The sequence below is a fragment of the Myotis nattereri genome (genome assembly GCF_964212035.1).
Source record: "Myotis nattereri genome assembly, chromosome: 4".
Taxonomy (NCBI): domain Eukaryota; kingdom Metazoa; phylum Chordata; class Mammalia; order Chiroptera; family Vespertilionidae; genus Myotis; species Myotis nattereri.
Window position 1 is genome coordinate 110,843,598 of NC_138079.1, and position 23,522 is coordinate 110,867,119.

Genomic DNA, 23,522 nt, shown 5'->3' on the forward strand with positions numbered 1-23,522 from the left:
AGGATTCCAAGATGGCTGCAGAGTAGGTGGCAGCTATACTCACTTGACACCAGCCCCAGATTTATAAATTATAGAGCAATCAAACTTGAATAATCAACTGAAGACTAGCTGAACTAAAGTAGTATAACCAAGGATTTACAGAAGAAGCCACATAGAGATTGGTAAGAAGGGTACAGACACAGAAAGGGTTGGCCCTCTCACCTATATGCAGTGGCTGAGAAGCCAGGAAGATATCTATGCTGCAAAACTCCCTTGCCCCCAAGGAGCACGGGATCTCAACCTCATGCCAGGATGCTCAACCCAAAGCAACAGAGAGGGGAATAGGACCCATCTAGTAGTGAAAAATCAGTGGGTATTCAATTCACCTGGGAGAGAAGGAGTCTGCTGAAAATCCAGACGCCATCTTTCAGGCATAAGCACTCCTATTATAGCACCAGCTTAGGGAGTGCATTGTCTGGTCCTCCAATGGCTGGTGAGGACACTCTGTCATGCCCAGGTCCTGTGGAGGGGTCTACAGAATGCATCCAGCAGTGAACTTTGGGGTGCTCTTTTTCGGGGGAGGCTCTTGATGGAGACTCAGAAAATGACTGAACTGTGTGACTTTGGAAAGGGGACCAGTCTCCCCCACCTCTAGCACACAGCTGGCACTGCCCACCCTGCAACATGTCGAATCACATGGCTGACCCTGTCTTGCTGAGTTCAGTTGCACAGGGAATCAGAGGGCCGTGAAGAGCTGGGCCTCTCAAAGCATGTCTCCTGGAAGGGCTTTTGTCCAGGAATCAAATGGGCAGGTGCTGGGTTGTGTGACTACATGATGGAGGAGCCACTCCTCTACCCCCTGCCATCTCAGCCTGCACTTTCCTGGAAAGGGGAAAAAGAGCCTGTCCCCCCTCCAACAGGCTTGCAGGCACCACCCTCAATGGGAATATGCTCCTCCAACTCCCTGATTCCCTGCCCTGTTGAGCTCATTTCTAGGGGTTGGGGGAGAAGGGAGAGCTTCTGGGAGCTAGGACATTCATAGTGTGTGTCCCTCAGAAGCTACTGATTGGAACCAGGAGGAAGGTGCTAGGCCCCCTCCTTTAGGATGGGTTGGCATCACCCCCAACAAGAGACTCTTTATTTGTACTCCTGAGCCAGGTGCCTCCACCCAGTGAGTTTGCTCCTGCAGAGGGGACAGCAGGTTGCATCCAACCTGAACCTGCAAGAAGTCCCTTCTGGGAAGGCTGAAGTTGGAGACTGGCAGAAGCTGAGTGGTTAGTGTCTGGAATAAGGTCCACATTCCTCTCATTGATGCCTGACCATATAACCTCCAATAAGGGCCCTCTAGCCACATCTCCTGTACACAGTTGCTCTGTCTTACTGAGTTCACAACCTGTGAAGAGTCTGTGGCTCACAGCTACCCTGGGGTCATCCTACAGTATTAATTCAAAAGGCTCTGGAGAAAGACCAGGCAACCTCTGGGTGAGGGGGAGTAGCTGACAGGTGAACCTCAGCATCAGATCTTTTATACATCTGCCTCCAACTCTAAGCTGAAGGAAGTCAACCCTTGTACACAAAGGCCCAGTAGATGGAGCCACAGTGAACAGTGTGGTATCTCCAGACAGGTAGCCCAAGGCCAGGTACCCACAACATCTGACAGCAACCTATACCTGAACTCCACCCAAATGGACCCCAAACCAACAAAACTAGTGGTGGGCTTCAGACCACATCAAGTTCAACCCAATTTACCATACAAGTTGCAAAACCAAAGGAAGATTGAGGCAGGTGCCAGACCCTGCTGGGAGCAACACAGCCTTGAAGGGCAGTAACTTGTGCACAGGGATTGAGGTTTATCCTTATAGTCAGCCTGTCTGAGGGGTTAACCCCACCCACGAAAGGGCCAAAAGCATTAAAAGCTCAACTACAAGGAGAAACCAAGATGGCGGCATAGGTTAATGCTGGAGTTTGCTGCCTCAAACAACCACTTCAAAAATACAACTAAAAGACGGAACAGACATCACCCACAACCACAGGAAGGCTGGATGAGTGGAAGTTCTACAACTAGGAGGAAAGAGAATAGCATACTGAGACTCAGAGGAGGCGCAGTGCTGAAGTCAAATACTAAGGTGCGGAGTGGGCTGGTGGCTAAGGGCGTGGTTGTCTGTTTCAATTGGGAGGGAGTCTCAGGCTCTGAGCTCCAGATCCGGGCAAGTCTCTGGGGACCCAGACTCAAACGGGAGAAGTGGGACTGTCTGGCATCGGTTGGAACTCGAGGGCAGCTTTCTCTCCAAGGTTTGCAGCAGTTGCTGGGACACTGAGAGGCAGGGCCTCTGGGGACGGGACTGAGAGCAGCCATAACTGCTCGCTCCTCCCTCCCTGTTGATCCCCTGGGACCCGCCCTGCCCAAGCCATGCACAGAGGCATTTGCGGGATAGCCTCAGGCAAAGGCTAGATTAGCACCTCCCTAGAGGACAGAAGTTCTCCCACTACAGACACAGCTGATTCTCAAAGCCAGCTGGCCTGGAGGTCAAATCCCCCAGTATTACCTACAACAATCAAGGCTTAACTACAACAAGACTGCACACAAAGACCACAAGGGGGTGCACCAAGAAAGCATAAAAAATGCGGAGACAAAGAAACAGGACACAAATGACAGAAATGGAGGATATAGAGTTCAAAACCACACTTTTAAGGTCTCTCAAGAACTGTCTAGAAGCCGCTGATAAATTTAGTAAGGCCCTCAAAAAGACTGGTGAGACCGCCGATAAATGTAGTGAGATCCTCAAGAAATCTAATGAGACCCTCGATGTTGTGATAAAGAACCAACTAGAAATTAAGCATACACTGACTGAAATAAAGAATATTATATAGACTCCCAACAGCAGACCAGAGAAGCGCAAGAATCAAGTCAAAGATTTGAAATGCGAAGAAGCAAAAAACACCCAACCAGAAAAGCAAAATGAAAAAAGAATCCGAAAATACGAGGATAGTGTAAGGAGCCTCTGGGAAAGCTTCAAGCATACCAACATCCGAATTATAGGGGTGCCAGAAGATGAGAGAGAGCAAGATATTGAAAACCTATTTGAAGAAATAATGACAGAAAACTTCCCCTACCTGGTGAAAGAAATAGACTTACAAGTTCAGGAAGCACAGAAGGACCCCAAACAAAAGGAATCCAAAGAGGAACACACCAAGACACATCATAATTAAAATGCCAAGAGCAAAAGACAAAGAGAGAATCTTAAAAGCAGCAAGAGGAAAAAAAGTCAATTACCTACAAGACTGTCAGCTGATTTCTCAACAGAAACTTTGCAGGCCAGAAGGGAGTGGCAAGAAATATTCAAAGTGATGAATACCAAGAACCTACAACCAAGATTACTTTACTCAGCAAAGCTATCATTCAGAATTGAAGGTCAGATAAAGAGCTTCACAGATAAGGAAAAGCTAAAAGGAGTTCATCACCACCAAACCAGTATTATATGAAATGCTGAAAGGTATCCTTTAAGAAGAGGAGGAAGAAGAAAAAGGTAAAGATACAAATTATGAACAACAAATACGCATCTATCAACAAGTGAATCTAAGAATCAAGTGAATAAATAATCTGATGAACAGAATGAACTGGTGATTATAATAGAATCAGGAACATAGAAAGGGAATGTACTGACTATTCTTGGGGGTGAAAGGGGTGTGGGAGATGCGGGAAGAGACTGGACAAAAATCGTGCACCCATGGAGGAGGACAGTGGGTGGGGAGTGAGGAAAGAGGGTGGGTGGGAACTGGGTGTAGGGGAGTCATGGGGGAAAAAAGAGGAACATATGTAATAATCTGAACAATAAGCATTTAATTAAAAAAAAGAATCGAGAGGAAATGAAGAATGACATAGCTGCAATAAAGAACAGAGTGGAAGGTTTCAATAGTAGACTAGAAGAAGCTGAGGACTGAATCAGAAAGTTAGAAGACAGGGTAGAGAAAAACCCCCAATCTGAACAGCAATTGGAAAAAACAATTAAAAAGAAGCAGGAGAGTTTAAGGGAGCTTTGGGACAATATGAAATGAAGCAACACCAGTGTAATAGGGGTTCCAAAAGGAGTAGAAGCTGAGCAAGGAATAGAAAAACTATTTGAAGAAATAATGACAGAAAACTCCCCTGGCATGGGGGTTGGCGATGGGGCAGGGGAGTCACACAAGTACAGAGAGTACCAAACAAATATGAACCCAAAAAGACCCACACAAAGGCACATCGTATTTACAACAGTAAATGTTAATGACAAAGAAAGAAAATTAAGAACTGCAAGAGAGACAGAATGTTACTTATAAAGAATCTCCCATTAGACTATCAAATGATTTCTCAACAAAAACACATCAGGCCTGAAGAGAATGGAATGAAATATGCAAAGTAATGAAAAGCGAGGGACTGAATCCAAGAATACTCTATCCAGGAAAGCTATCATTCAAAATTGAAGGTGAAATCAGGAGCTTCACAGAGAAAAACAGGCTAAGGGAGTTTATTACCACCAAACCAGCAATGCAGGAAATACTACAGGTACTAGTGTAAAAAAATATGAATAGAAAGAGAAGGAGAAACAGAGACATAAAGGATAAAAATGGCAACAGAAAAGTACCTATCAATAATAACCTTAAATGTAAATGCATATAATACTTCAATCAAAAGACATGGGGTGGCTGAATGGATAAGAAAATATGACCCATATATATGCTGTCTACAAGAGACACACATAAGAACAAAGGACTCATACAGACAGAAAGTGAAGGGATGGGAAAAAATTTTCCAGGCAAATGGAAATGAAAAAAATGCTGGGGTAGCAATACTTATATATGACAGAATAGACCTCAAAGTGAAGCCCATAACAAGAGATAATGAAGGCTACTTCATAATACTAAAAGATCGATACAACAAGAGGATATAACTCTGGTAAACACATATGCACCAATACAGGAGCACCCAAATACATAAAAAAGAAACTTCTGGAAGATATCAAGGGAGAGATCAACAGCAATACAATAACAGTAGCAGACTTTAATACCCAATTGACATCACTGGATAAATCTTCTAGACAAAAAAATCAACAAAGAAGCAGGAAGGCTGGGGAGGATTGGTGAGGGATGAAGGGGAGGTAAGAGATCAACCGAAGGACTTGTATGTATGCATATAAGCATAACCAATGGACGCAAGACACTGGGGCGGGGGGTGTGAGGCCATGTGCCGGGGGTTAGGGGAGGCTGGGGGAAAGTCAATGGGGAAAAAAGGAGACATATATACTACTAATTGTAATACTTTAAACAATAAAAAAATTCAACAAAGAAAAATTAAACCTAAACTACTCACTAGATCATATGGAACTAATTGATATCTTTAGAACATTTTACCTCAAAGCCATGTAATATACATTCTTCTCAAGTGCACATGGGGTATTTTCAAAGATAGACCACATATGAGGACAATAGCTAAGTCTCCTCAAATTCAAAACGATTGAAATCATATCAAGCATTTTCTCAGATCACAATGGCATCAGATTAGAAATCAAATACAGTAAAAACACTAAAAAACAATAAAATGCATGGAATATAAGTAGCATGCTATTAAACAATGATTGGGTTACAAAAAGATCAAAGAAAAAATAAAAAACATCCTGGAAACAAATGACAATGAAAACACAACAATCCAAAATTGATGGAACACAGTAAAAACAATCCTGAGTTCATAGCACTCGAGGCCTACCTCAAGAAACAAGAAAAACTGGTAAGTTATCTAACCCTAAAACTTAAAGAATTAAAAAGAGAGCAACAAGAAAATCCCAGAGTAATTGGAAAGGAAGGAAATTATAAAGATCAGAGAAGAAATAAATAACATAGAGACAAACAACAACAAAAAACCAATTCAGAAGATCAAAAGAACCAAGAGCTGGTTCTTTGAAACAATAAACAAGATTGATGAACTTCTAGCAGGCTCACCAAGAAGAAAAGAAAGAGGACCCAAATAAACAAAATCAGAAATGAAAGAGGTGAAGTAACAACCAGTGGGGAGGAGGGGGACCAGTGAGATCAACCAAAGTACTTGTATCTATATAAGCATAACCAATGGACACAGACAATAGGTGGGACACAATCAATGCCTGGGCTGGGGGCAGGGTGGGTTGGGAGAGGACAATGGGGGAAAAGTGGACATATATAATACCTTCAACAATAAAGAATTAAAAATAAGAAGTACAAATTAGCAGGTACAGAATAGTCATGGGAATGTAAAGTACAGCATAGGAAATATAGTAAACTAGAGGCCCAGCTCACGAAATTCATGCACAAGTATGGTCCCTAGACCTGGCCTGCAATCAGGGCCATCTTCCCTGGCTGCCCACAGCCGGCCCCACCCCTGCCCTTGGTTCCCCTTTCACTATCAGGTGATTGGTGCCTGACGGCTTGGGGAAGGGACTGAGAGGTCAGCTGTTCCTGCCTGCTCGCAGGCCCCACCCCCACTGTGGGTCGCCCTCTGTGTGTGGCCTGGCACCACCCATTCCCTGCCACCCATCCCCATTCTTCTTTTGCCATCAGGCGATTGGAGCCTGCCAGCTGGGGAAAGGGACCAAGAGGTGGTCAGTGCACCTCAATAGTGACTGGTCCAGAGGTCTTCTGTTTCTTCTGTCTTTAGGGTCAATTTGCATATTACCCTTTCCTTATATAGGACTAGAGGCCTGGTGCACAGGTGGGAACCAGCTGGCCTGCCCAGATAGGGGCCTCAGATCCAGTGGGTGGTCTCTGCTGGGGCGGGGATAGCCTTGGGAAGGGGATGCGGGAAGTTTGTAGGCTGGCCATGCCCCTGATTTGGGTGGGGGTCCCCGCTGGGGGGGGCAAGGCTAGCCTGGGTAAAAGGCCGCTGGCGGTTTGCAGGCTGGCCATGCTCCCAATTGGGGTGGGGGTCTCTGCTGGGGGTCAAGGCTGGCCTGGGTGAGGGGCTGCAGTGTTCTGGTCTCTGGTCATTCTGGTCATGACAGCGTTAAGGTCGCTGGCTTTCTATATCCTACATAATAAAGAGGTGATATGCAAATTAACCCTCGCAAGATGGCTGCCTACGACCAGGCTGGCAGGGAGGTTAGTGAGGGACAACCAAACGACTGAACAAGCAGGCTGTGTGGGGCAACCAGGCCAGCAGGGGGTTAGTGAGGGATGACCAAATGACTGAACAGCAGGGTGCACGGGGTGACCAGGCTGGTGGGGAGGCTGTGAGGGGTGACCAGGCCAGCAGGGGGTGGCAGTAAGGGGTGACCAGGCCAGCAGGGAGGGGGCAGTTGGGGGCAACCTGGCTGGCAGTGGGAGGCAGTTAGGGAAGACCAAGCCGGTGGGGGGGGGCAGTTAGGGGCAATAAGGCTTGCACACAGAGGCAGTGAGGAGTGATTGGGCAGGCAGGCAGGTGAGTGATTATGAGCCAGTGGTCCAGGATTGTGAGAGGGATGTCTGACTGCTGGTCAGACAGCCGGACATCCCCTGAGGGGTCCCAGATTGGAGAGGGTGCAGGCTGGGCTGAGGGCACCCACCCCACCGCCGGCCCCTGTGCATGAATTTCGTGCACTGGGCCTCCAGTATATAGATAATATTATAATTTCTTTGTATGGTGTTAGATGGTACTAGATTTATTGGGATGATCACTTTGTAAGTTATATCAATGTCTGGGTTGCTGTGCACCTGAAACTATACTGTACCTCAACTCTAATAGAAAAATAAAAATATTAAAAATAAAAATAAAATGAAAATATATCAATACAACTGTATGAACAATATAAAAATAAATGGAATGAAAGAGGCATTATAACAACTGACACCCAGAAATATAAAGGATTGTAAGAAAATACTATGAACAACTATATGCCAACAAACTGGACAACATGGGTGAAATGGGGAAATTTCTAGAAACATACAATCTTCCAAAACTCAATTAGAAAGAATCATAAAATTGGAATAGGCTAATAACAACTAATAAAATTAAAAAAGTAATAAAAAACTCCCAGCACACAAAAGTCCTGGACCAGATGGATTTGCAATTGAATTTTGCTAAAAATTGCAAGAAGAATTAACTTCCATTCTCCTCAAACTGTTCCAGAAAATTCAAAGGGATGGAAAACTCCCAAGCTACTTTTGTGAGGCCAGCATTATCCTAACCCCAAAACACTACAAAGAAAAAATTCTAAGCCAACAATTCTGATGAACATAGATGCTAAAATCCTCAACAACATTAGCAAATCATATCCAGCAATATATTAAAAAGATTGTATACCATGACCAAGGGGGATTTATTCCAGGAATGCAAGGCTGATATAATATTTGCAAATCAATAAGTGTGATGTATCACATAAACAAAATTAAGGATAATGATTACATGATCATCTCAATAGACATAAAAAGCATTAGACAATATCCAGCACCGATTTTTGATAAAAACTCTCAGGAAAGTGGCAATAGAGGAAACGTACCTCAACATAACAAAAGCCATATATGACAAACCTACAGCCAATATCATGCTCAAATGGCAAAAACTAAAAACTTTTCCCTTAAGAATAGGAACAAGACAAATCTGTGTACTTTCACCACTCTTATTCAACATAGAACTGGAAATATTAGCCACAGAAACCTGGTAAGAAGAAAAAAGAAAAGGCATCCAAATTGGAAAGGAGGAAGTAAAACTGTCATTACTGTTGATAGTATTACAGGTCTCTCCAGTTCCCACCCCTATCCCCCTTTATCTCCCAGTCCATACCCATTCCTCTAGGTCTTCACCACCCTATTGCCTGTGTCCATGGGATATACCTATATGTATATAAATTCTTTCTTTTATCACTTCTCGTCCGCCTACCCCAACATCAAGCTATGTCAGTCTGTTCCATACCTCCTGGTTTTGGGTCTTATTTTATTGGTAAATTCATTTTGTTCATTAGATTCCACAAATAAGTGAAATCATGTGATATTTGTCTTTCTCAGATTGGCTTATTTCACTTAGTGTGATATTCTCCGGGTTCAACAATGCTGCCCCAAAGGGTAAGATATCCTTTTTTTTTTTTTTTTTTTTACAGTTGCATAATATTCCATTATGTGAATGTCCCACAGCTATTTTATTTCTTCATGTACTGATGGGCACTTGGGCTGTTTCCAAATCTTAGCTATCCTATATAATAAAAGCCTAATATGCTAAATGTCTAGTCACCTGGTCATCCGTTCAACCAAAGTGTAATCTACATATATAAAAGCAAAGTGTCCCCTCCGGAGTTCGACCAACCGGGAGTTCGATTGCTCACTATGATGTGCACTGACCACCAGGAGGCAGCATGGAACGAAGGAAGGCCCTGGTTGGCAGATGGCAGCTGGGAAAGGGAGGCCCCAGCTAGCAGCCGGCAGCCACTAGGGACCTGAACCATGCACGAACTTTGTGCACTGGGCCTCTAGTATGCTAATGATATACTAAGGCCGCTCAACCGCTCACTATGACATGCACTGACCACCAGGGGCAGAAAGTCAACTGGTCGACCAGTCGCTATGATGTGCACTGACCACTGGGGGAAGATTCTCAACACAGGAGCTGTCCCCTGGTGGTCAGTGTGCTCTCACAGGAAAGCACCGCTCAGCCAGAAGCCAGGCTCATAGCTGGTGAGCACAGCGGTGGTGGCGGGAGCCTCTCCCACCTCTGCAGTAGTGCTAAGGATGTCCAACTGATGGCTTAGGCCAGCTCCCCAGGGATGAACTAATTATAACAATGGTCAATTGTTATAAGCCATTAGCCAGACATCCTTCGAGGGCTCCTGGACTGCGAGAGGGTGCAGGCCAGGCGGAGAAACCCCCCGAGTGAATTTCATGCACTGGGCCTCTAGTTGTAAATAATGCTGCTATGAACATAGGGGTGGGTGCATATATGCTTTCTGATTGGTACTTTGGGATTTTTAGTACATATTCCCAGAAGTGGGATTGCTGGGGCAACAGAAGTTCCATTTTTAATTTTTTAGGAAACTCCATACTCTTTACCACAGTGGCTGTACCAATCTATATTCCCACCAAAAGTGAACTAGTGTTCCCTTTTCTCCACATCCTTGCCAGCACTTGTTGTTTGTTGATTTTTTTATGATAGCCATTCTGACAGGTGTGAGGTGATATCTCATTGTGGCTTTAATTTGCATTCCTCTGATTAGTGACTTTGAGCATTTTTTCATGTCTCTTGACCATTTGTATGTCCACTTTGGAGAAATGTCTATTCATTTCCATTTGTTTCAATCTTCCTCTGCTTCTTTTTTCAATATCCTATTCTTTTCCAATTGAAGTTCTTTTACCTCCTTGGTTAAGTTTATACCTAGGTATCCTTTTTTCTTTTTCTCTTTTGGTTGCAATGGTAAATGGGATTTTTTTTTTAGTTTCTCTTTCTGAGTGTTTACTATTGGTGTATAAAAATGCCATCAATTTCTGGATGTTAATTTTGTATCCTGCTACATGCCAAATTCATTTATTAAGTCTAATAGTTTCCTGGTGGAGTCCTTAGGATTTTCTATGTACAACATCATGTCAGCTGCAAATAATGACAGTTTTACTTCCTCCTTTCCAATTTGGATGCCTTTTATATTTTCTTCTTGTCTGATTGCTGTGGCTAGGACTTCCAGCACTATGTCAAACAGGAGTGGTGAAAGTGGGCATCCCTGTCTTGCTCCTATTCTTAGAGGAAATGGTTTTAGATTTTGCCCATTGAGTATGATGTTGGCTGTAGGTTTGACATATATGGCTTTTATTGTGTTAAGGAATGATTCCTCGATTCCCACTTTTCTGAGAGTTTTTATCAAGAAAGGGTGATGAATTTGTCAAATGCTTTTTTGGCACCTATTGATATGATCATGTAATTTTTATCTTTCAATTTTATGTGATATATCACATTTATTGATTTGAGAATATTGTATCCCTGGAACAAATCCCACTTGCATCTCTGGAACAAATCCCACTTGATCATGGTGTATGATCTTTTTAATATATTGCTGGCTCCGATTTGATAATATTTTGTTGAGGATTTTAGCATCTATGTTTGTTAGGGATATTGGCCTGTAACTTTCTTTCTTTGTAGTGTCTTTATTGGGTTTTGGAATTAGGATAATGTTGGCTTTGTAAAAAGAGCTTTGAAGTATTCCTGCCTCTTGAATTTTTTGGAATAGTTTGAGGAGAGCAGGCGTTATTTCGTCTTTGAATGTTTGGTAAATTTCTCCTATAAATCCATCTGGTCCAGGACTTTTTTATTTTGGCTGGGAGTTTTAAAATTACTGTTTCAATTTCCTCAGTTGTTATCAGCCTACTCAGGTTTTCAGATTCTTCTTGATTGAGTTTTGGGAGGTTGTATGTTTCTAGGAATTTGTCCATTTCACTCAAGGTTATCCAATTTGTTGGCATAAAGTTGTTCATAGTATTTGCTTACAATCCTTTGTATTTCTGTGGTGTCTGTTGTTATATCACCACTTCTTTTATTTCTGATTTTATTTATTTGGGTTCTCTCTCTTTGTTGCTTGATGAACCTGGATAAGGGTTCAACAGTCTTATTTATATTTTCAAAGTACCAGCTCTTGGATTCATTGATCTTTTGTACTGTTTTTCTATGTCATTTATTTCCACTCTGATATTTATTATTTCCTTCCTTTTAGTTCCTCTAGGCTTTTATTGCTGTTCTCTTTCTAATTCACTTAGTTGTAGAGTTAGTTTATTAGTGCTTTTTCTTGTTTCTTAAGGTAGGCCTGAAATGCTATGAACTTTCCTCTTAGGTCTGCTTTCACAGTGTCCCATAGGTTTTGCCTGGTTGTGTATTCATTTTCATTTGTTTCCAAGAAGTTTTTAATTTCTTGCTTAATCTCATTGGTAACACATTCATTGTTTAAAACATTCTATTTAGCCTCCATTAATTTGAGTGTTTTGAGTTTTTTTTTAAGTGTAGTTGATTTCTAACTTCACATTATTGTGATCCCAGATGATGCTTGGTATTATGTCAATCTTCTTGAATTTGTATATACTTGTTTTGTTCCCTAATGTATGGTCTATCTTTGAGAATGTGCACTTCAGAAGAATGTATATTCTGTTGCTTTGGGGTGAATGTTCTGTAAATATCAGTTAGATTCATCTGATCTAGTGTGTCACTTAAGGCCTGTTTCCTTGTTGATTTTTTTGGGGGTGTCTGGAAGATCTATCCAGTGGTGTCAGTGGGGGTGTTAAAGTTCCCTACTATAACTGTATTGCTGTTAATATCTCTCTTAAAGTTCATCAAGAGTTTTTTTTCTGTAATGAACTTGGATGTTCCTATATGGGGTGAATATATGTTTACAAGTGTTATATTTTCTTGTTGAATCATTCCTGTTAGTAATATGTAGTGGCTTTCTTTGTCTCTTGTTATGGCCTTTGTTTTGAAGTCTATTTTGTCTGATATTAGTATTGCTACCCCAGCTTTTTTTTTTCCTTTCCATTTGTATGGAATACATTTTCCCACCCTTTCACTCTCAATCTGTGTCTATCTTTTGTTCTTAGGTGTGTCTCTTGTAGACAGTATATATAGGGGTCATGTTTTCTTATTCAGTTAGTCACCTTATGGCTTTTGACTAGAGCATTTAATCCCTTTACATTTAAGGTTATCATTGATAGGTTTTTTTTTTTAAATTGCCATTGTTATTTTCTTTATGCTGATGATTCTCTCTCCTTTTCTTCATCTTCTTAAAGCAGTCTCTTTAACCTTTCTTGTATTGCTGGTTTGGTGGTAATGTACTCCTTTTACTTTTTGTTTGTCTGGAAAACTTTTTATTTCACTGTCTATTTTTAGCCTTGCTGGAAACAGTGGTATTGGATTTAGGCCCTTGATTTTCATTACTTTGATTACTTCCTGTCACTCCCTCCTGGCCCGAAGTGTTTCTATTGAGAAGTCAGCCAACATTCTAATAGGAGCTTCTTTGTAGGTAATTTTATCTCTCTCTTGCTGTCTTTAAGATTCTTTCTTTATCTTTAACATTTATCATTTTGATTATGATGTGTCTAGGTGTGGGTCTCTTTGGGTTCATCTTGATTGGGATTCTCTGTGCCTCCTGAACCTGTGTGACATTTTCCTTCATCATGTTGGGGAAGTTTTCTATCATTATTTATTTAAACAGGTTCTCTGTTCCTTGCTCACCTTTTCCCCTTCTGCAATTCCTATAATGTGGATGTTGTTATGTTTCATGTTGTCCCGAGCTCCCTTAAGCTATCTTCCTGCTTTTTAATTCTTTTTTTCTATTTGCTGCTCTAATTAGGTATTTACTTCTACCTTGTATTCCAAATCACTGATTCAATTCTCTGTTTCATCCAGTCTACTTTTAATACCAACCAGTGTGTTCTTGATGTCAGATATATAACTCTTCATTTCTGTCTGGTTCTTGTTCATGGCCTCTATTTCCTTTTTTTATGGCTGTTCTAATTTGCACTAATTTCCTTAAGCATGTTTATTGCTTTGAACTCTATATCTGATAGTTTGCTTGTTTTTGCTTAATTTAATTTAGTTCTTTTTTTCTGGAGATTCCTTCTTTTCATTCATTTGAATGTTATTTCTTTGTCTCCTCATTTTAGCTGTCTCTCTGTATTTGCTTCTATATATTAGAAAGAACTGCCATGCCTTCCAGTCTTTGTGGGATGGCCTTATGAAGAAAGTGTCTTGAGGCATGCAATGGTGCAGACTCTTTGTTCACCTGAGCTGAATGCTCTAGCAATGCCCCTTGTGTGCATTATTTGGGCTCTACTGTTGTAATTGGGACTTGATTGTTGATGTCCCAATTGTGGGAGAGATCTCCCCTTCGACTTACCATAGTGAGGTTCAACCCCAATGTCATTGTGCCAGCTGTTATACAGGTGTCACATTCTCTCCCTTACTCCAGTCCTGCCAGCCGCCATGTTCAGATCTTCTATTTTCATTTTGATGGTGGTTTCTTTTGCTGTGCAGGAGCTTGTTAGCTTGATATAATCCCATTTATTTATTTTTCCTTGTTTTCCTTGCCCTAGGAGATATATCAACACAAATATTGCTATGAGCAATGCTTGAGATTTTATTGCCTAAGTTTTCTTCTAGAATTTCTATGATTTTGTGCCTTACAGTTGTGTTTTTTCCATTTTGAGTTTATTCTTTTGTGTGCTGTAAGTTGGCTGTCCAGTTGCAATATTTGCATGTACCTGCCCAATTTTCCCAACACCATTTATTGAAGAGACGGAATCTACACCATTGGATGCTCTTGACTTCTTTGTCAAATACCAAGTGACCATAAACACATGGGTTTACTTCTGGGCTATTTGTTCTGTCCCATTGATCTATGTGCCCGTTTTTATGCCTATACCAGGCTGTTTTGATTACAATGGCCTTACAATATTAGGTATTGTGATACCTTCAACTTTGTCCTTCTTTCTCAAAATTGCTGAGACTATATAAGGTCCTTTTGTTTTTATATTAATTTTTGGAATATTTGTGCTCCATCTGTGAAATATGCCATTGGTATATATATTTTAAATTTTGTTTTATTGATTAAAATATTACAAAGAGTAGTACATATGTCTCCTTTTTCTCCCCACTTGACCTTCCCCCGGGCTCCCCTACCCCCGAGTGTCTTGTGTCCATTGGTTATGCTTATATGCATGCATACAAGTCCTTTGGTTGATCTCTTACCCGCGCCCCCCCCCCCAATCCTCCATGGCCTTCCTGCTGTATTTTGACAGTCTGTTCAATGCTGCTCTGCCTCTGTATCTATTTTTGTTCATCAGTTTATAATGGTCTTTATTATAATTAAATGAGTAAGATCATGTGGTATTTTTCCTTCATTGACTGGCTTATTTCACTTAGCATAATGCTCTCCAGTTCCATCCATGCTGTTGCAAATGGTAAGAGTTCCTTCCTTTTTACCGCAGGATAGTATTCCATTGTGTAGATGTACCACAGTTTTCTAATCCATTCATCTGTTGATGGGCACTTAGGCTGTTTCCAAATCTTAGCTATAGTAAATTATGCTGATATTAACATAGGGATGCATATATCCTTTCTGATTGGTGTTTCTGGTTTCTTGGGGTATATTCCTAGAAGTGGGATCACGGGGTCAAATGGGAGTTCCATTTTTAACTTTTTGAGGAAACTCCATACTGTCTTCCATAGTGGCTGCACCAGTCTGCATTCCCACCAGCAGTGCACGAGTGTTCCTTTTTCTCTGCATCCTCTCCAGCACTTGTCGTTTGATGATGATAGCCATTCTGACAGGTGTGAGATGGCACCTCATTGTTGTTTTGATTTGCATCTCTTGGGTGGTTAGTGACTTTGAGCATGTTTTCATATGTCTCTTGGCTTTCTGAATGTCCTCTTTTGAAAAGTGTCTATTTAGGTCCTTTGCCCATTTTTTGATTGGATTGTTTATCTTCCTTTTGTTAAGTTGCATGAGTTCCCTATAAATGTTGGAGATTAACCCTTATCAGTGATAACATTGGCAAATATGTTTTCCCATGCAGTGGGATTTCTTGTTGTTTTGTTGATGGTTTCTTGTGCTCTGCAGAAGCGTTTTATTTTGATGTAGTCCCATTTGTTTATTTTCTCCTTAGTTTCCATTGCCCTAGGAGCTGCATTGTTAAATATATTGCTATGACATGTGTCTGATATTTTGCTGCCTATGGCTTCTTCTAAGATTTTTATGGTTTCCCATCATACATTTAAGTCCTTTATCCATTTTGAGTTTATTTTTGTGTATGGTGTAAGTTGGTGGTCTAGTTCCATTTTTTTTTGCAAGTATCTGTCCAATTTTCCCAACACCATTTATTGAAGAGACTGTCTTGACTCCATTGTATAGTCTTGCCTCCTTTGTCAAATATTAGTTGAGCATAATGGCTTGGGTCAATTTCTGGGTTCTCTGTTTTGTTCCACTGGTCTATATGTCTGTTCTGTTGCCAGTACCAGACAGTTTTGAGAACAATGGCTTTGTAGTATAGCTTGATATATGGTATTATGATCCCTCCAACTTTGTTCTTTCTCAAGATTGCTGCAACTATTTGGGGTCTTTTTTTAAATTCCAGATGAATTTTTGGAGAATTTGTTCTAGGTCTTTGAAGTGTACTGTTGGTATTTTAGTGGGGATTGCATTGAATTTATTGATTGCTTTGGGTATTCGGGACATTTTAATGATGTTGATTCTACCAATCCATAAACATGGTATATTCTTCCATTTGCTCATGTCTTCCTCTATCTCTTTTTTCAGCATTCTGAAATTTTCTGAGTACAGGTCCTTTATCAAGTTTATTCCTAGGTATCTTAATTTTTCTGTTGCAATGGTAAATGGGATTTCTTGGAAGATAAATTACCCGATCAAAAAATGGGCAAATGACCTAAATAGACACTTTTTGAAAGAGGACATTCAGAAAGCCTAGACACATATGTAAACATGCTCAAAGTCACTAATCTTCTGAGAGATGCAACTCAAAATGACAAGGAGGTACCACATCACCCGTCAGAATGGCTATCATCAACAAATCAACAAATGACAAGTGCTGGAGAGGATGTAGAGAAAAAGGAACCCTTCTTCACTGCTGGTAAAATACTGACTGGTGCAGCCACTGTGGAGAACAATATGGCGTTTCCTCAAAAAATAAAAAATGGAACTGCCATTTGACCCAGTAATACCACATCTAGGAATATATCCCAAGAAAACAGAAACACCAATCATAAAGGATATATGCACCCCTGTGTTCATAGCAGCATAATTTTCAATAGCTAAGATTTGGAAACAGCCCAAATGCCCATCAGCAGATGAGTGGATAAAAAACTGTGGTACATCTACACAATGGAATACTATGCTGCTATAAAAAAGAAGGAATTCTTACCATTTGCAACAGCATGGATGGAACTGGAGAGCATTATGCTAAGTGAAGGAAGCCAGTCAGTGTCAGAAAAATACCACATGATCACACACATCCTAGCTAATAATAGCCAAACATGGTAATTGACCGTACCTTCGCTACACCTCCTATGGGCTAATCAGCACGATATGCAAATTAACCGCCAACAAAAATGGCAGCTAATTTGCATACTGCAGGCAGGGCCAGACAGCGTGAACTGCCAGCGCGTTGCCATCCAAGGCAGGCTGGCCTCTCTGGGATCCCATCAGGGGGTCCTGGAGTGGCAAGGCACGCTCACCCCAGAAAGCCCCAGCAGCCGGCTTAGCCTTGCTGCCCTGGGACCCGAGATTGGTGGGTCCCGGGGCGGACAGGCACGCCCGCTTCAGAAGCCACAGAAGCCGCTTGATATGGTAGTAACTCTATCAGTAAGCACTCTGAAAGTCAGTGGCATAAATGCATCAATTAAAAGACAGATTATGAGGGTGAATCAAAAACAAAACTCACTTTAAATATAAAGACACATATAGATTAAACGTAAATGAATTAAGCTGCAGCTGGTTTTGCTCAGTGAATAGAGCATTAGCCCATGGATTGAAGGGTCTCAGGTTCAATTCCAGTCAAGGGCATGTACCTCAGTTGCTGGCTTGATCCCCCGTCCCTATCAAAGCATGTGCAGGAGGCAACCAATCAATGTGTCGCCCCCTTTCCCTTCACTCTCTCTAAAATTTAATGGAAAATATCCTTGGGTGAAGATTAACAAAAACAAAGTAAATGGATTAAGTAACAATAAAGAGATTATAAAAAAAATATATTCCAAATTTTTTTAGTTGTATAATGGTTATGTTTAAATTATTAACACCTAAGAAATTGGGTGAAGGGTACATATAATATGCTGTAGTATTTTATAGTTTTTTTACATGTATGAGATTATTTCAAATTAAAATATTAAAAAATTAAAAATTAATAAAGTATTAATTGAAATGTGTATGCATTACATGAAAAATCTCCTAATTGCTTCTAGCATAATTTATTAAATTGTGCTAAAATTTACAAGGGTTCAATTAAAAAATATCTTAATTCTAAATGATATAATACAACATATATAATAGTGTAGTTATAAGCACTTATCTGAAAATAAAAATTTAAAGAAGTGAATTTAAAGGGATTAGCCAAAGAAAATATATGCACAACCCATGGACACAGACAACAGTATGGTGATGGCCAGAGAGAAGTGGGGGGCAAGAGCTGGGTAGAAGGGGCAAAGGGGAGAAATAGGGACATCCTATATAATAATAATAAAAGGCTAATATGCACATTGACTGAACAGCAGAATGACTGGTTGCTATGATGCGCACTGGCCACCAGGGGGCAGACACTCAATGCAGGAGCTGCCCCCTGGTGGTCAGTGCACTTCCATAGGGGGAGCACCATTCAGCCAGAAGCTGGCTCATGGCTGGCCAGCACAGTGGTGGTGGCAGGAGCCTCTCCCACCTCCGTGGCAGCACTAAGAATGTCCAACTAATGGTTTAGACCTGATCCCTTGGGGTCTAAGCCTTTAGTCGGACATTCCCTGAGGGCTCCCTGGCTGCCAGAAGGATGTCTGACTGCCAGCTTAGCCCTGATCCCCCGGAGAGTGGGCCTAAGTTAACAGGTGGACATCATCCAAGGGGTCCTGGATTGTGAATGAGCGCAGGCCGGGCTGAGGGACCCTGCCCCTGTGTGCACAAATTTTTGTGCACCAGGCCTCTAGTTTGTGGATAATAAAAAACATAAACTGATGAACAAAAATAGATACAGAGCCAGAGAAGCATCGAACAGACTGTCAAACTACAGCGGAAAGGCTGGGGAGGAGTGGGGAGGAGGTAACAGATCAACTGAAAGACTTGTATGCATGCATATAAACATAACCAATGGACGCAAGACCCTGGAAGGGGAGTGAGGGCATGTGCCGGGGGATAGGTGAGGCTGGGGGAAGGTCAACTGGAAACAAAAAGGAGACATATGTACTACTACTTGTAACACTTTAAACAATAAAAACAAAACAAAACAAAAAAAAACATTTCTACATAATGAGAAGAGGAACTAAATAGAAATTCTCTAAACAGTACATTCAAATGGCCAAGAGACATATGAAAAAATGCTCAACATCACTAATCCTCAGAGAGAGGCAAATTTTAAAAAATCACAAAGATTATAAAACATAGTTACAAAACAGTATGGAAGTATGCAAATAAAACATAGTTACAAAACAGTATGGAAGTATGCAAATATTTCAATAAAAGAATGACTTCATCTTATGCTTTTATTCAGAGACAAACTGTTTATTACAATATACTAGAAAGAGTGGGAAAACTTTAAATGCTTCCTTTCAACTTTGCCAATACAATATTTTTGATAAAGCAAAAACAAAAAACCAAAAACAACAATGAGGTACCACCTCATACATGCCAGAATGGCTACCACCAATAAGTCAACAAAATCAAGTGCTGGTGAGGATGTGGAGAAAAGGGAAACCTAGTGCACTGCTGATGGAAATACATACTGGTGGCAGCCACTACTGAAAATAGTAAGGAATTTATTAAAAAAAAAAATTACTTTTTGATCCAGCAATACCAAGTATAAGAATATATCCTAAGAAGCCAGAGACACCGTTCAGAAAGAATGTATGCACCCCAATGTTGCTAGCAGCTTTATTTACAATAGTTAAGATCTGGAAACAGGCCAAGTGCCCATCAGTCGATGATTGGATAAAAAAATCAGTGGGACATTTACACACTTGAATACTATGCAGGTGTAAAAAAAAAAAAAAGTCTTAACCTTTGAGACAGCACGAAGGGACTTGGAATGCATTATGCTAAGTGAAATAAGCCAGTCAAAGACAAATATCACATGATATCTCATTTATATGTGGAATATAAGAAAAATAAACTGATGAACAAAATAGAGCCAGACATGGAAACATGCAAAGACCGAGGATTCTCAGAGGGAAGTGGCAGGGGATAAGAAGAGATCAACCAAAGACTTTATATGCGCATATACATAACCCAGGACACAGACGATAGTGCAGTGAAAGTGTGGGGAGAGGTTGAGAGTGCGCTGAGACAGTCAATGGGTGGGGGAAGGGGACATTTCTAAAACTTTTAATAATAAAGATAAATGAAAAAAGGGGGCCAGCAAAGATGGCTACACTCTAACAGAAGGCTGAGTGCCCTTGCTTCCAGCCTTGGACTGGATTTACAGTTACAATACTGCACAATCAGCGTGGAAAAACAAGAGAAACATAGCGGACTGGACGTATTTTCACTAAGGAGCACTGAAAAAACAACATAGGAACTGTGAGAGGGGGAGTCATGCAAAGGGGACGCTCCCCTGGCACTGGTGCTCAGCTGAGGGGCTGGGGAAATAGTGGCTGCAACTCTCCCTCCCCTGGGGGTGTGGCTGGCATCCGAATGCAGGGATCTCACACCCTGAGCGATGGAGAGGGAAGGAGGGTAGAGGGGTGCAGGGGATAGTCTGCCTGCGAGATGGGGTCATACCTTCCAAGTGAAAGAATGCACCTAATGGCAGCAGCCCTGGCAGGAGGGATCACTCTGGGCACTGACTGCTGGGAAGGCTGTGCCATGGTGTGTGGCTGCACCCAGCAGTGATCTAAAGGGAACTCCTGCTGTCCTGTAAGGCACTGTATGGAGTCCCAGAAAGTATCTAAACTGGGTGGTTCAGCAAAGGGAAAGGGGGCCCTCCCACCACCACAGAGACTGGAGCTGCTGGCAGGGCGGAGTGGGGAATTTTGATCGGCACCGCAGAGAGGTGAGGTTTCCAGTGGAGTGGAGAATCTTGTCCGCAGCCAACTACACTGAGATTGGCTGTGCGGGAGACCTTCATGGGGCTCTTTGTAACGCCTCCTGCTTGGACTGTAGGCGCAAGAGCTCCAGGTCCTTGCAAAGCAGGCTGTCTGTGGTTCATTTCTCTCTGTGCTTTTATGTTTGGACAGGACCCCAAGGCGTCCACCAGGAAGGCTGACTGAGGAGATGACCAGCAGGAGCTGGACTTTGTGCCTGCAATATGGAGAGTGAGCCAAGTGCCCAATGAGTTCAGCTGGCCAGAACTGGGAGAGGAGGGGTGGAGCATGTCTACCTCTCCTGCAGGCTAGGAGGATCTCCCAACAGGAAGGCACGGGATCAGCTCTTTGAAGTCCCAGATCCCCCCTTTGGGCACAGTTTGATGGGGAAAGGGAGAACAGCTCAATGGAGGACATTCCAAAAGTAAGATCCCCTGGACTATTACTTGGGACCAGGCAGCAGGCAGCGGGCTCACAGGTGTCTCTTTTGATCAATCCCAGTGAGCCTAGCCAGTTGAAACTGTCCCTACAGAGAAGGCAGTCGGCTGCATTCAAGCTGAACCTGCATCAGCCCATATTAGGGGTAATAGAGTCGGAGGATAGGTAGAGACAGAGGAGTTTGGCTTTGGAGATTAATTTCCCCTGAGTGAGTGCCTGACGGGGAGGTCTCTAAGTAAGGGGTCCACTAGCCCTAGCTACACACTCGCCTGACTCTACCCTAAAGACTGTCTTCAACAGACCCTGGAGAAAGTCCAGGCAACCACAGGGGGCGGGGGTGGCGGTGGAGTAGCTGACAGGTGTAGGTGGTCCATAGAGAAGCTCAGAGTGGCCAGCTACCAAAGGACACTCAGAGCCAAACTTGGACAGCTTGTGACATTGGCTGACACAAAAGTACTGCCCCAGGAGGCCTGAAATCAGCAAGCAACAGTGAGCTTCAGACATCATATGCTGCCCAGCCCAACTTCACTTGGCTGGCATTTCTTTTGTTAGTTTAGTTTAGTTTTGCTTGTTTCTTTTGTTATAGTTTTTGTTCTTTTTTTCAATATCTTCTTTGATATTCTCTACTTTATCACTTTGATGTTTTTATTATAAAGTTTATTGTTTTTCTCTCTTGTTTCTTCCATATCTCTTATTTGCCTCCTTCTTTATCTTTTTCCCCTCTTTTCCCCCTTTCAATTTTTCATTTTTTCTATTGCTTTACCTTTCTTTCTCTTCTTGATACCCTTGCATAATTTTTCTTTCTTGCTCTGTCTTCTTGTCTTTTATTTTGATTTTTAAAAATTACTTGCCTATTCCTACTCTTTACTCTTATTGTTTGATTTCCTTATTTTCATTTCAGAATCTTTGGTCTTCCCTTTTTATCTCCAAGTAGCCTCTTTTATTATTATTATTATTATTATTATTATTATTATCATTTAAGCAATAATATCCTTTTCTCTTTTTGTCTTAGTATTTGTCTTCTCTCTTCTCTTTCCTAATTCTCTTTTCTTGTGTTGTTTTAACTGTGATTTTCAGTACATGTTGTATGTTCCAGTTTGTTTGCTTTTGGTTTGTTTTTGTTTTACCCTTTCAGCACCTATACAACAGCTCACACAATGTGGTAGCAGCCGAGTCTCACAGTTAACGAGCCTGAAAGAGTGTACTCTCACCAAAGGGACAACAGGAATTTAGACCCAATCTCAACAGAAGAGGCCAAATAACCCAAAAATGGGACATGCTTAGAGAATATAGATCAAAGCCCAAGGAAAATGCATTTCTAGGTTCCACAGGACATTCACTCTAAAAGCCCACCCCAAAGATAGGGAGTCATAGCAAATATATCAATACACAGAAACAAACACAAAGAGACAACTAAATGAGAGACCAAGAGTCAACCCCAAAATTAAAGAAAAGGGGAAATCACCAAAGAAAGACCTAGATGAAATGGAGATAAGCAAATTATCAGACATAGATTTCAGAATAATGGTTATAAAGATGCTCAATGAAGTTAGAATTATAAGAAACTTAATGGGAACTTCCAGGGACTTAGTGGAAATTACAAGGAACTTAGTAAAAGCTACATTAGCATGAAAAAATATATAGATATTATGAATAAGAACCAGACAGATATGAAGAATATTATAGCTGACATTAAGAATGCCCTGGAAGTATTTAAAAGCAGACTCAATGAAGCAGAGGATCAAATAACTGCATAATAAAATAAGGTAGAAAAAACACACTCAATTAGAGCAGCCCAAAGAAAAAAATACTTAAAAAGCACAAGGACAATTTAAGGGAACTGTGGGACAACATAAAATGAAACAGCATCTGCATCATAGGGGTACCAGAGCAAGGCTTGGAGAACCTGCTGGAAGAAATAATTACAGAAATCTTTCCTAAAATGGTGAAGAAAAAAGACACACAAGTTCAGGAAGTCCAGAGGGTACCAATCAAGAAGAAACCAAAGAGACCCACACTCCAAGACTCATCATAATTAAAATGGCAAACGTTAAGGACAAAGAGAGAATCTTAAGGGCTAAATGAGATTGACAGTTAGAGACCTAAAAGGGAACCTCCATAAGGCTGTCAGCTATTTTCTCAACAGAAAGACTACAAGCCAGAATAAAATGGCATGAAGTATTCAAAGTAATGAGAAGAAAGCATCTGAAACCAGGGCTACTCTCTCCAGCAAGACTATCATTCAAAATAGATGGTGAAATAAAGGCCTTCCCAGACAAAAAAAAAGGCTAAAGGAGTTTATTACCAACCAAACCAGCATTGCAGAGATGAGAGTTTTACTTCCTCCTTTCCTATTTTTTTTTTCTTCTTGTCTGAT

At 41.4% G+C, this 23,522-nt stretch overlaps 1 protein-coding gene across 1 annotated transcript in view; it reads right to left on the reverse strand.

Annotated features, from left to right (window-relative positions):
* Positions 1 to 23,522, reverse strand: part of LOC308518601 (phospholipid-transporting ATPase ABCA3-like) — a gene marked incomplete at both ends in the record, with an annotated part of 332,625 nt that overhangs the window by 61,082 nt on the left and 248,021 nt on the right. The gene's annotated exons all lie outside the window — the stretch shown is intronic.